We start from the raw sequence: 11585 nt of genomic DNA, 5'->3' as shown, positions 1-11585 counted from the left end.
GCAATCACACCAAGGGCTCATGCAATAAACTCTAGCAACAAACTCAAACCTCTCTTCCACTTAAATCAGGGAAGCTCTCCCTCGAGCCACCTGAGGCTGATTTGCTAACTGTCTTTCTGCAATCCTCCTGGATCTGCGCCTGCAAGCACTCTCGGCCCTTCTCTCTTGATAGGAAGGCACCTGCAGGCAAGCTTCGTCTCCAGACTCACCACTAGGCTGTGGTACCGAAGGAAGCCTCTCTGTGGCACTAGGACCTGGTTGAATCTCCTCCTCTGGGGCTGGAGGATCACAGCTGGGACCTGGCAGAGCAGAACTAACACCTGGCGTTGCCTCAATCAGCCCTTGCTCTGGAGGAGGCTCATCCTCCTCCTCATCCTCCGAGAGCTGATCTTGGCTGGCCATGACACTTGGGTCAAGAGCTCACAGTGTCTACTTTAATTTTCTACCAGTGTACAGAGAAAAATAACATATGTAGCAAGTGAATTGTTGAATTTATGACTGGACATTTAATACTACACTTTGGACCATTTATTTCTAAAATAACATCCACACACTGATATAATTGTTTCAAGAAGTTAATCAGCTACAATTATTACTACATTTTCTGTACTTCTTACCATGCTGAATTTCTGGTATATGTTCAATATCTTATAAAATGTAAACTATTTATTCCTCATTATTCAGTATAACATGACAAATCTAGAGCCTGAGCACTGGACGGTGACTCTGGAGACCAGGGACTGAATTCCTGCTAGGCCATGGAAACCCACCTTGAAAAAGCCACATTCTCTTAGCCTCAGAGGAGGGCAAAGACAAAGTCCCTATGAACAAATCTTGAAAAGAAACCCCTTATATATGTTCAATTTAGAGTCTCCAAAAGTTGGGAAATACTTGAAGGTATGCAACCATAACATATCTCCTAAGTGAGGGACAGGTCCTTTAAAAAAATTATAAATTTAGAGGTTTAAAAATTGGACCATATGACAATATATTTTATCATGTGGATAAGTAGACTCCTTGTGAAAATATGTTGCTATGTAGATTTACTGTGTGGAGGGGAAAAATCATTCTAAAATAGTTGCTAGTATTTCTAACAGTTTATTCAACACACCTTGAAATACTATTTGTAATATTTACATTTATTTCATGTAAATAATTTCCCCATCTCTTCCAAGGGCTTCAAATTCCTGTTGTCCATCCTAAGACTTGTCTTTATAATTGCTGAATCACAGAAATATAAGAAACTGTTTAAACCCTTTAACTGATTACAAGTAGCTTCTGTAGCATTAATGGATTAGATGTGTTACTATAATTGTTGGTGCTCATTTTCTTTATTGGCTTCTCTCTGTGTTAACCAAGGAGAACTATTTTTATGCTCTCAGCTTGAGCTATTTATATAGCACATGACAATAAGTGAACCACTCTGTATTGAAGCTGTTTTGGAACTTCCAAAGGCAAGCAATAATGCTCTCACTATAATAATTTATGACTTGTATCCCAGCAGTGTTTATAATATATTTGAGGCTCTCTACACACAAGATTCATCTGGAATGAGGAAAAAACAACAGGCTCAGATAAATAGTTCATGGTTCCTTTTTTTTCCAGGTCAAGCAAACAATGCCATTAAATTCTAATGGGGAAAAAAAATCACACACACCCCACAAAAATAATAATAATTACAAAACAGATTTTGAGAAAAGTATAGGGACATTAGAATATTCAGCAAAATGGTAAACCAAGAATGTTTGTGCATATTCCATACAGTCACACAGAAATACATTTTAAAGCAACATTGTAAAATTTATGTAAACTTACCAGTCATGAACATCCAGATATGTCCCTTGTGATGCTATTGGGATGGGCCTGTTCATGCCATTTTTATTATTTACATTTATATCCAGATTTTCCTCCAATGTGTTAGTGGTGCATGTATGACTGTCTTGTTCCTAATTTATTCACACAACAACTCTATGGTACTGAGAGTTAAATGGCTCACTTATACCTTGAGCCTCTACGTCCCAGTGCAATATCTTAAAAGAACAGATTATGTAGTTTCTCTCTGTTCTGTCTCTTTATATATAATCCAGGAGATTCTATTGGTTATCAGACTGCACATGTGTAGGGAGAGGGACACACTACCTATGATTTCTAATCATTTATATTACCTAATGCAATGTATTCCTTTTTTCTTTTAGTTTCATTTAATAGTACATTTTAAAGTGAATAACAGTGTTTCTATGGAATCAGGGTTTTATTTAACTGTAGTACAACGAGAAATTAAATTGTAGTTGTCAAACAGTAGTGCATGATCTTCTTTGGCAACACAGCCATCAGAGTGATTACAGTCTTTAAATATACTGAAGCTAAATTAAGCTCCCTTCTTTGCTATGGATGAAGTTCAAGGTCTGAGCACTTCAACAACATACAAATTTTATTTTTCAAATAATGAAAACACTTGTTACATTTGTCAAATTGATTAAATGTGGAAAAATGGAGTGATCATTTGCATCCTCCCTCTTCCATTTTCAGCCTCACAACTTTTCCCTCGAACAAGGACTTTTGCAGAGAATGGAGGAGAAATTTAGAATATCAATTTGGGTGCAAATTTCATTTGGTAGATTGGAGGTTGCATTACCTGGGTGGATTCTAAGACATAATTTTGTAGTATAGCATTTATGACTCTTGATTTTATAGTATTATTGGATGTTTTTAAATTTTTGTTGCATTTAATTCATTTTAATTATGTATTTTTAAGATGTGGTTTTCCTACTGTTTTTATTGTCTATTTTTAACGATTTCTGTACACTGCTTTGATCGTAGGAAAAGCGGTTAATAAATGAACAATTTATTATTATTATTTATTATAATAGGGCCATGCATAGGGTGGGCTGATTTCTTAAGCTGAGTTTCTGTTCAGTCTTGCTGAATGGTGCAGTTACAAAAATGAAACAGGTACTAGTGATATCTTATATTATTATTATTATTATTATTATTATTATTATTATTATTATTTTATATAGCACTATTAATATACATGGTACTTTACAAAAACAAACAAACAAACAAACAAAAACCAGCAACAAGAAATAGCCAACCCCATGAAAGGCATTGGGTAACTGTGGGCAAGTCACACTTTCTCAACCTCAGGGGAAGGCAAAACCAAAGGCAAAACCTTCTCTGAACAAAATCCCTTTCCATAACAATCCAATTATAGGTTCATCTTTGTGTGGCCATGTGTCAGAAATGACTTGAGGATAAGGGTACACAACAACAACACTACACACTGCACAGAAGGAGGGCTTTATCATGAAGCTAGAAAAACAGAAATTTAAATGTGTCTTTGGCTGGCACTAATCACATAATGTCACCCATCCATTCTGTTGCTGCCTTGCATTCCATTTATTACTGTAGTGCACCTCTTCATTGATGGGCAAAACCCAACAATAGGCTCTCAATTGTGCTGCTGTTCCATTGCTGCCTTCTGCTCCTCAGGCAGTCATGTGGTGTGAGTGGGTGTGATTCTGTTCTTCTCTCCCCCTCCCCTCAAAATGATTGGAACTATCACTACCTTCCTGAAATCAGCTGTTGTGTGCTCACTCACACAGAAACTGTCTTTGAGGTTTGTCCTCCACTTCCTCCTGAAACACAGGGCTCTTGTATGAATGTGTACACAACAGCCCTATGCTTCAGGAGGACAGTGAAGGAGCATTTATCATTGCTTGCCAACATCTTCCCAAAACTACCTGGTGTATGCACATTTACAGAGAAGCTGGCTTTGGGGTGGCTGGCATCTGCAATTGCATGCTCTGTCCTCTTGCTCCCAAAAGGCAGTGGTTGGTAGTGGGGAAAACAGATCACATGACCATGGATCATTAAATTGCTACTGGTGTGTGTAGACTAGCACAACTGTCATGGGAGAGCGTGCTGGTGTGATAAAGTCCAGAGAGAAGGAAGGAGTAATGGAAATATAAAATTATACAGTACAATTGTAAAACAAACTATCCAGATATAATTAAAAAGATAAAATGTAAAATAAAACAAACTGACAAATGCATATAATTAAAATATATGGAATGATAAAACAGTATTTAACTTAAACTCCAAAGCCTTTTAAAAAGAAGGAAGTTTTCAAATGAGACTGATAATGTTCTAGTGGCCGTGTTCATACCTTCTAACTGTATGGCAAGGGCAGCCCTCATTAATCCTCTGTTATCCGACTTTTCCATTAGTTTTTAAAATGTTCCAGTTTCTCACTCCTCTTTCCACTTTCCACTTTGCTTCTTTGTCCTCAGCTTATTTCATCTGTTGCAAACTGAGTTCAAAGTGCAAACATAGGAGCTTATCTCTCAGCATTGTAAACCATCTCCAGCCTCCCTGGATGGAACCAGGATACAGGATGAAGGTAGGGATTATCACACACTAAATTGCTGCTGAACTGCCAACTTCTAAAAAGTGCTGGCAGAGTGTGGCTTGGAGCCAGGTGGGACCCAGGCTGATGGCAGCAGGCAGTTCAGCAGTGATTTAGTGTGAGATAATCACCATCTCCATCCCACATCCTGGCTCCAGCCCAGGAGCATGGAGCCAGTTTAAAATGCTAAGTGACGAGCTCTGTAGTTTGTACTTAATTAACGCAACAGCAGGGAGAGGAAAGGAAGGAGAGGAATCTTACCCTTCTTATTAGGCTCAGGCCTAATCTTCTGCATCTCTCCTAGTTTGTGTGTTCTGCCTCATTAATTTTGTTTTTACCATCTTGATCATATTGATGTTGCTTGTCTACATGTGTCCCAGTTTTTATTTATAAAATGTTGGAGCTGTGTTCACACACCAATAAGCGCTTGAGCAAGCTTAGTCCTCTGTGCAGCAAAGTGAAACTATTTCCATGTGGGAATACTTGCTATCTTGTTATGCAAATGTGTAAAAAATACGCCATTTAGCATATTACTGTTACATCAGTCTAATGCCTCACTAGAATTCCAGCCATCATGGTTTTCATAGATTGGCAAGTGTTTCTGACTCCTAATTGTGTCCCAAAACTAAACAATCCCCCTCTCTTAGTCATGCTGCTGAAAAAATAACACTTGGAAGGGAAATCAGGAACATATTTTTGTGTGAAAGGATTTGTGAGCTTGGCTCTGGCACTGAGGATAGATTTCTGGACTGAACAGGGTGCTCAGAGGTACCTTGATTCTTAATCTTAACAGATGTCCACCAGATTGAAACACTATTTTAAACCTAGTTGGGCTCAGAGGAACTATGTTTAGACAAAAGCAAAAGGGATCTCATAAGTCCAAAGTTTGTAACATTTACATTAGAAATATAAAGAATTTTCACACATTTTCTCATCCTCAGCAAGGTAGGAAATGAATATGATTTTTTACCCCTGTACGGGAGAGGAGAAAAAACAGAACTTTCTTTCTGTTAACTGCAGCACACAACAAGAACCCTGTGTTATTTTTTGTTTTTGCAAAAATGTTTTAGAATGAGAAAATAACATTGAAAAAGTGCAAAAGCTAGCATAATCTAATCAAACATGAAGAAAATGTCTGCATGAATGAAAGAAGCACGGATTTACATTCCATTAAGCATATTTTGAGATTTTCTTGTTTGCTTTTTCTTTTGTTACTTTTAGATTATTATTTCATTTTGGATATTATTTTTGCCAGTATCATTCTTTTCTCTCCCTGGGGTTGTTCCCACTTAAGATTTGAAACGATTTAAAATACAACGTTTTTAATAAAATCGATTCAAAATAACACTGTTCTTATCCCGCTATCCGAATCGCTTTGTTCATCGTTCCCATCTGGTTATTTAAATCGAAGTTTTTACCTGCAAGCGTTCCTACTTGGCATGAAATCGGTGTTTAAATAAAGCGATTCTTCTCCTCCATACCTTATTTGGAGCTGTCAATCAATAGTACGTCAAAATGACGTAACGTTAATCCGGAATATTTGGAAGTGATTTATCTTTTGGCATCGTTTCCATTTCATTGACTGTTTGTGAATTTAGCGAATTTAGGAAAGCGAATTTAGGAAACCCAAGCTCTTTCCAGAGGAACTATGGGATAGGTTTTGCATGACAGCATCCCCTCTTCATGTCTCCCAAAAGACAGCCAGGGAGAATCCCTTCAGAGAGCCCAGAGATCAATGGGGGAGGCTTCTGGCAAAGCGAATTTAAGAAACCCAAGCTCTTTCCAGAGGAACTATGGGATAGGTTTTGCATGACAGCATCCCCTCTTCATGTCTCCCAAGACAGCCAGGGAGAATCCCTTCAGAGAGCCCAGAGATCAATGAAGGAGGCTGCTGGAAAAGCAGGGAGGGAGCACTCTTCCCAAAGATTCTCTTTCCAGGGTTGGAGGAGAAGGCAGATTCCATTTGAGAAAGGGAGGGAGAAAGGCTCTATCCCCCCCCCCCACCAATTGATCAGAGCCCTTCCTTGCCTGGGCGAGATCAGATGCCTCCTCGCGAGGAGCCTTCCCTTCCCTGCCTGGGCGAGATCAGATGCCTCCTCGCGAGGAGCCTTCCCTTCCCTGCCTGGGCGAGATCAGATGCCTCCTGGCGAGGAGCCTTCCCTTCCCTGCCTGGGCGAGATCAGATGCCTCCTCGCGAGGAGCCTTCCCTTCCCTGTCTGGGCGAGATCAGATGCCTCCTCGCGAGGAGCCTTCCCTTCCCTGCCTGGGCGAGATCAGATGCCTCCTCGCGAGGAGCCTTCCCTTCCCTGCCTGGGCGAGATCAGATGCCTCCTCGCGAGGAGCCTTCCCTTCCCTGTCTGGGCGAGATCAGAGCCCAAGCGGGCAGGGAATGCCTCTTCGAGAGGAGCCTTCCCTTCCTGCCTCTCCTCCGTTAGAAATGGGCTCTCCCCACACAGAGGGGAGGTTGCAAAAATAAAAATAATCCTTATCTCTTATTGAAAGACCACAGCGGACAAAGGGGTGAGGGAAGCAAAAATGGCGACAGCCATGACAGATGGGGACAGAAAGGGCAACTCCCCCAAGGCCAGCCCCAACGCAGTCCGCTCCTCCCATCCATCTAACACGATTCAAAGGCTGTCATTCCTATTTAAATACTCCGGTTCCTAACTCGAATCAATGGAAAAACGTAGGTCGGACCCTAGTGTTTTTTTTAACACGCGTTAAATGAGGAAAGCTCGAATTAAATTTCTATCCCGCTCTACGATTCGATTTGTAGTGGGGACGATTGCGGGTTGCTCTAGAACCGTTCTAGGTTTAAATCGGATCCTAATAGGAACGCCACTCCTTCAGAACGCGGGGTTTCACCTAGTGGGAACAACCAGTCCGAAACCTGTTCCTACCAAGATGTTCACAAACCTAAAGGAATATCAGTGTTTGTGAGCAGGAAAACACAAATGTACAATGACATTTAAATGCTTTGTGTTAGGGCAACACATAAGAGGCTTTAGAAGCTTCCCTCCAGCAATCTCAGAAATAATTGGTATTTTGATCACAATCCCCCTGTCCCTGAAAAAAAAGTCTAGATCACTCCCTGTGTGCTAGTTGTCATGTGATCAAAAATGGCTGCAGTATAAATCAAGTATGATTTTTTCCCCTTGAACATTCACTTTGGGCAGAGGACTTGAGTTTGTTTTAGTCTGTATTATTTCATCAGAGAAGCAATTGGCTAATACAGTGAGGGCTCTTAAATAGGCCAGGGTTGGATCCAACAGGTTAGGTAGTGTGGCTATGGTATCTAGGGATCATTTAAGGTTAAATGGGATGCATAGGTCCTGCTACTTAGGGTTGTGGGATGCAGGGAAAAGAAATCAATTGCAACCTAAATGGTTCCCACATAGTTTTGGACTTTTACCATCTGAAACTACCATGGTCAATAGAAAGAGATTAGGAGAGTTGTGGGAGATCAGGGTTTAATTCCTCTCTTGGCCATGGAGACCCAGTTGGTGACATTGGGTGATTCACACACTCTTATCCCCAGAAACCCCATGATAGTTTCACCTTATGGTTGCCATAAGTCAGAAATTACTAGAAGGCATGTAACAAGATGAGGAAGTGTGGGAGGGTTTTCTGGAGGCGAGGAGGAGGAGTCAGGATGAAAAGAGCCACTGGAGACACCAGGAGAAGGAGCTAGAAGATGGGAGTCAGCTGGGAGCGAGGGGCGGGGCAGTGAGGATATAAGGAGACAGGGAGGAGTGGCAGAAGATGAGGATGCAGGGAGGCCGATATGAAAGGGACAGAGCAGGTTACTCAAAGCCGGAGAAGGGAGGGCTGGCCTGCTCCACTACACCACAGGCAAGGAAGGCTTTCTGGTGGCCACCGTGAGACAGTGCTGTTACGGGACCCAGCTTGGGATGGAGACTTAGAGGTCAAGAAAGAGAGCTGCTACCCCTTTCCGATGAGAGGAAACCTGGACAACCTCGAGGGCACCTGGTTGGATGCGAAGAGACAGTGCTGGGAGCACGGACCCCTTCCCAAAGTGACAGAGAAGGCCAAGCTGGAAACCAGTGAGAAAGGGCAATGAAGGGTGTGAAGCGGGTGAGGTGTGCAAGAGGGAGAAGTGAAGTAACGTCCTCCCTCTTCCCGTGGACAGTGGTTTTGGGAAGTGGATTTTCCTATTCTTGTTTTGGACACTGTTGTTGACACTTTATTAAACGGTTCCTTGCACTGCAGCACATGTGTAGAGCGTTTGGTATAATACTCATGGAGGCGAGGAGTTCCAGTGGAGCCCCGGGAGCACAAGCCCTGCCCACAAGGCACAACAACAACAACAATAACAAAGTAATGTGCATCTAGGTTGGCACAATGCTGGATAAGGCTATCTATGTGGAGACATGCAGAATAGTATTGTGCCTTTTCCTTAAAAAAAGGTATAGAGACAAAACAAAATTTCTTTTTAAAAAGTTGTCCATCATAATCCACTTTAATGTGATTATACAATAACTGTTATATGTTCTCTAAGGGATGCTCAGAAGTATGGAAGCATAGAACCACATGCAGCTAAGCATATGACAAAGGGATGATACAGACAGCATGATGCTGCTCCTGAGAGAGCCAGATTGGGGTGTGGCAACCACACACATTTTGGCCAGCTTTCACCCCAAATAGGATCAGAAATAGTCTGTTCCTATTTGGAGTGGGAAAAAGCTGCCCCTTTGCCTCTAGAGCTGATTTTTACCAGCTCTGGGGTGACTGGTGTCTGAATGCCATGCCCCCAATCACCTGGAAGCTGACCAGCATGTAATCTCTGGTGCTGCTTCCAGGCACCCTGGGGGCCTGGTATGTTTAAACAGCATACCCCCAAGCCAGCGCTGAGCCGGACTTTCAGCCATCTGTTTTGGCCTTTGTCAGCAGCTATTTTGTTGCACAGACTTTGTTGACTTTCAGATAGTAAGAGATTCTACTCGTTTCCCTACCTTTCATCTTCTTAGGAAAAGAAAAATATTACCCAGCAATTTTCAAGAAAACATTGTGTTCAGGTACCTGAAGTTTTGAACTTCTTCCTCTTAAATACATTTACTCAAAATGAAATCCTGCTATATAAAGTGGGGCTCACTTGACAGGCACTATGGAGCACTGAATACAAAATGGTACTGTCTCAGTGTGACTGCAACCCTAAGGTTGTATCTAGATAAAGAGGCATGTTTCATCAGTGCATGCAAGTGGGCATAGTTTCTAAAATGGGAAGGTTCCAAAATACTTAATCCTGTTCATAATCAGAAGAGACATAGGAGCGTTACAGAGCACCCAAAAAGGGCACTCTGCCAGCACTCGTGTTTGCTGCCCCAGGGAACCACAGCAGAAAAACCGCGTGATTCCCTGGTGCAGCAAAAAGAACCCACAAAAAGTGGGTTCTTTTTGTGGCGCGGTTATGATGCTGTAAGGCACCAATGGCACACTTGCGGCATCATTACCGCACCGTGATGTCAAAATGGCAACGCCCATGTGTATAGGGCACCGCCATTTTGACGTACCCAGTACGTCCTAGGGGTGAGGCCTGATTGGACGCTGCGTCCTCGGCCAACCTCTAGGACATACTGGGGACATGACAAAGGCCCGTGTAGAACGGGCCATACTCCCCAAAGCCTATGAATGTATCTTGAACCTTTAATAATTACTAAAATATCAAAGGAAATTACATGATTATTAGAATTCTTCATACTACAAATTAGGGATGTGCACAGAGCTTCCAATTAGATTTGGAGACTAATTTAATCCAGATAAATACAGAGCCAAACTGATCTGATCTAGATTCCAAATCCAAACTGATATTCATCAGTCTGAATTGCAGGGTTCTTCCCTGTGACTAGGGAAGCCAGAATTGCTCTAACCTTTTGGGCTGCCCCTCTCTCCACATACCTGCATACAATTTAGAGACATGGTAGACCCTGAAGAAGGAATTAATACAATCCTTAGAGAGGTCTTCGACTTCACCTCAGACAGGGAGTTTCAGGTCTCCTGTAAATTTGTTGGTTATTTTAAATACAAAAACAATTTTTTATTTACTCCTCAGTCTTGGCCATTCATGCTCCCTTTGTCCTGGAAAGTCTAGTATTTATCTAATGTTGGAGGACCTTCATATAAATGTAGAGAATCCCCAGCTTCTTTCTATAGGTGAAGAATTGCACAAAAGATGAGTAAAACCAGTGCATTAACAGGTAAGCAGGGATCAGGACTTGACAAAAGTGAACAGGCAGTCAGGTAGAAAGAGGAGTAGATCATCCTGAAGGGATTTGGTGATTCTGTCTGACCTTGGAATGTTTCATCTTATGGTCCAATACTTTGAGCCTGAACATGATCATTTGACAGACACTGGCAGGGTGGGGGGCACAGATTGATGGCCTACATAGCAGATAACAAATTTGATTGGACTTTTGGGTTGAGTGCCAGGCTGTAGCTTGTGAGGGGCTGGAGCCAGAGGTGTTTTGTAGACCTTTCATGAGCCTTTTTTGGACATTCAGCTTGGATTTACCTCTCTGCCCTGTGCACAGTGTGAGCTATGCTGGTTGCCTCAGGGCTGGGTAGGAATTTTCTCCATATATATCTATCCTACACTGTATATGAGGGACATTGTCTTGGATGGTATCTTTGGGGTTGTCATTGACAGGTTAGGGTGAGCAAATATTATAATTAGATGTACACCTTTGCACCCTTTTGGTGAAGAGTTAGACTCTGGAACCGCTACCCCAGCCTTAGGGGTTTAGGGTGGGGAAAGGGCCACCCCTTGGATTTGGAGGAGGGGTTTGCTTTCTCCTGTAAAGTCTACAGATTTCCAGGGAATAACCTTGGTTTCCCTTCCAGTAAATGGCCAGATTGGGAACAACCCATGATATTAGACTGCCTCTGGAGTCAGGGAAGGGAAGGCTGAGGAGGTGGTCACAAGTTGACACCTGGCCTCAACTGGATACTACTACTACTACTACTACTAATAATAATAATAATAATACATTTTATTTATAAACCGCTATTCCAAATAGATCATAGTGGTGTACAAGAAAATTATAAAACAGTACAAGAAAAAATCTACAATAGATATATAAAACTAATAAAACATTACAATTATGGATAAAATACACATTAAGATACACTGTATCTTCAGGCTAGCCTCTGATGACGCTGG

The sequence above is a fragment of the Sceloporus occidentalis genome, unplaced genomic scaffold (assembly GCF_023333645.1).
Source record: "Sceloporus occidentalis isolate IW3139 unplaced genomic scaffold, rSceOcc1.0.p SCAF_5, whole genome shotgun sequence".
NCBI lineage: Eukaryota > Metazoa > Chordata > Lepidosauria > Squamata > Phrynosomatidae > Sceloporus > Sceloporus occidentalis.
Note: the sequence above shows the minus strand (reverse complement) of the source record.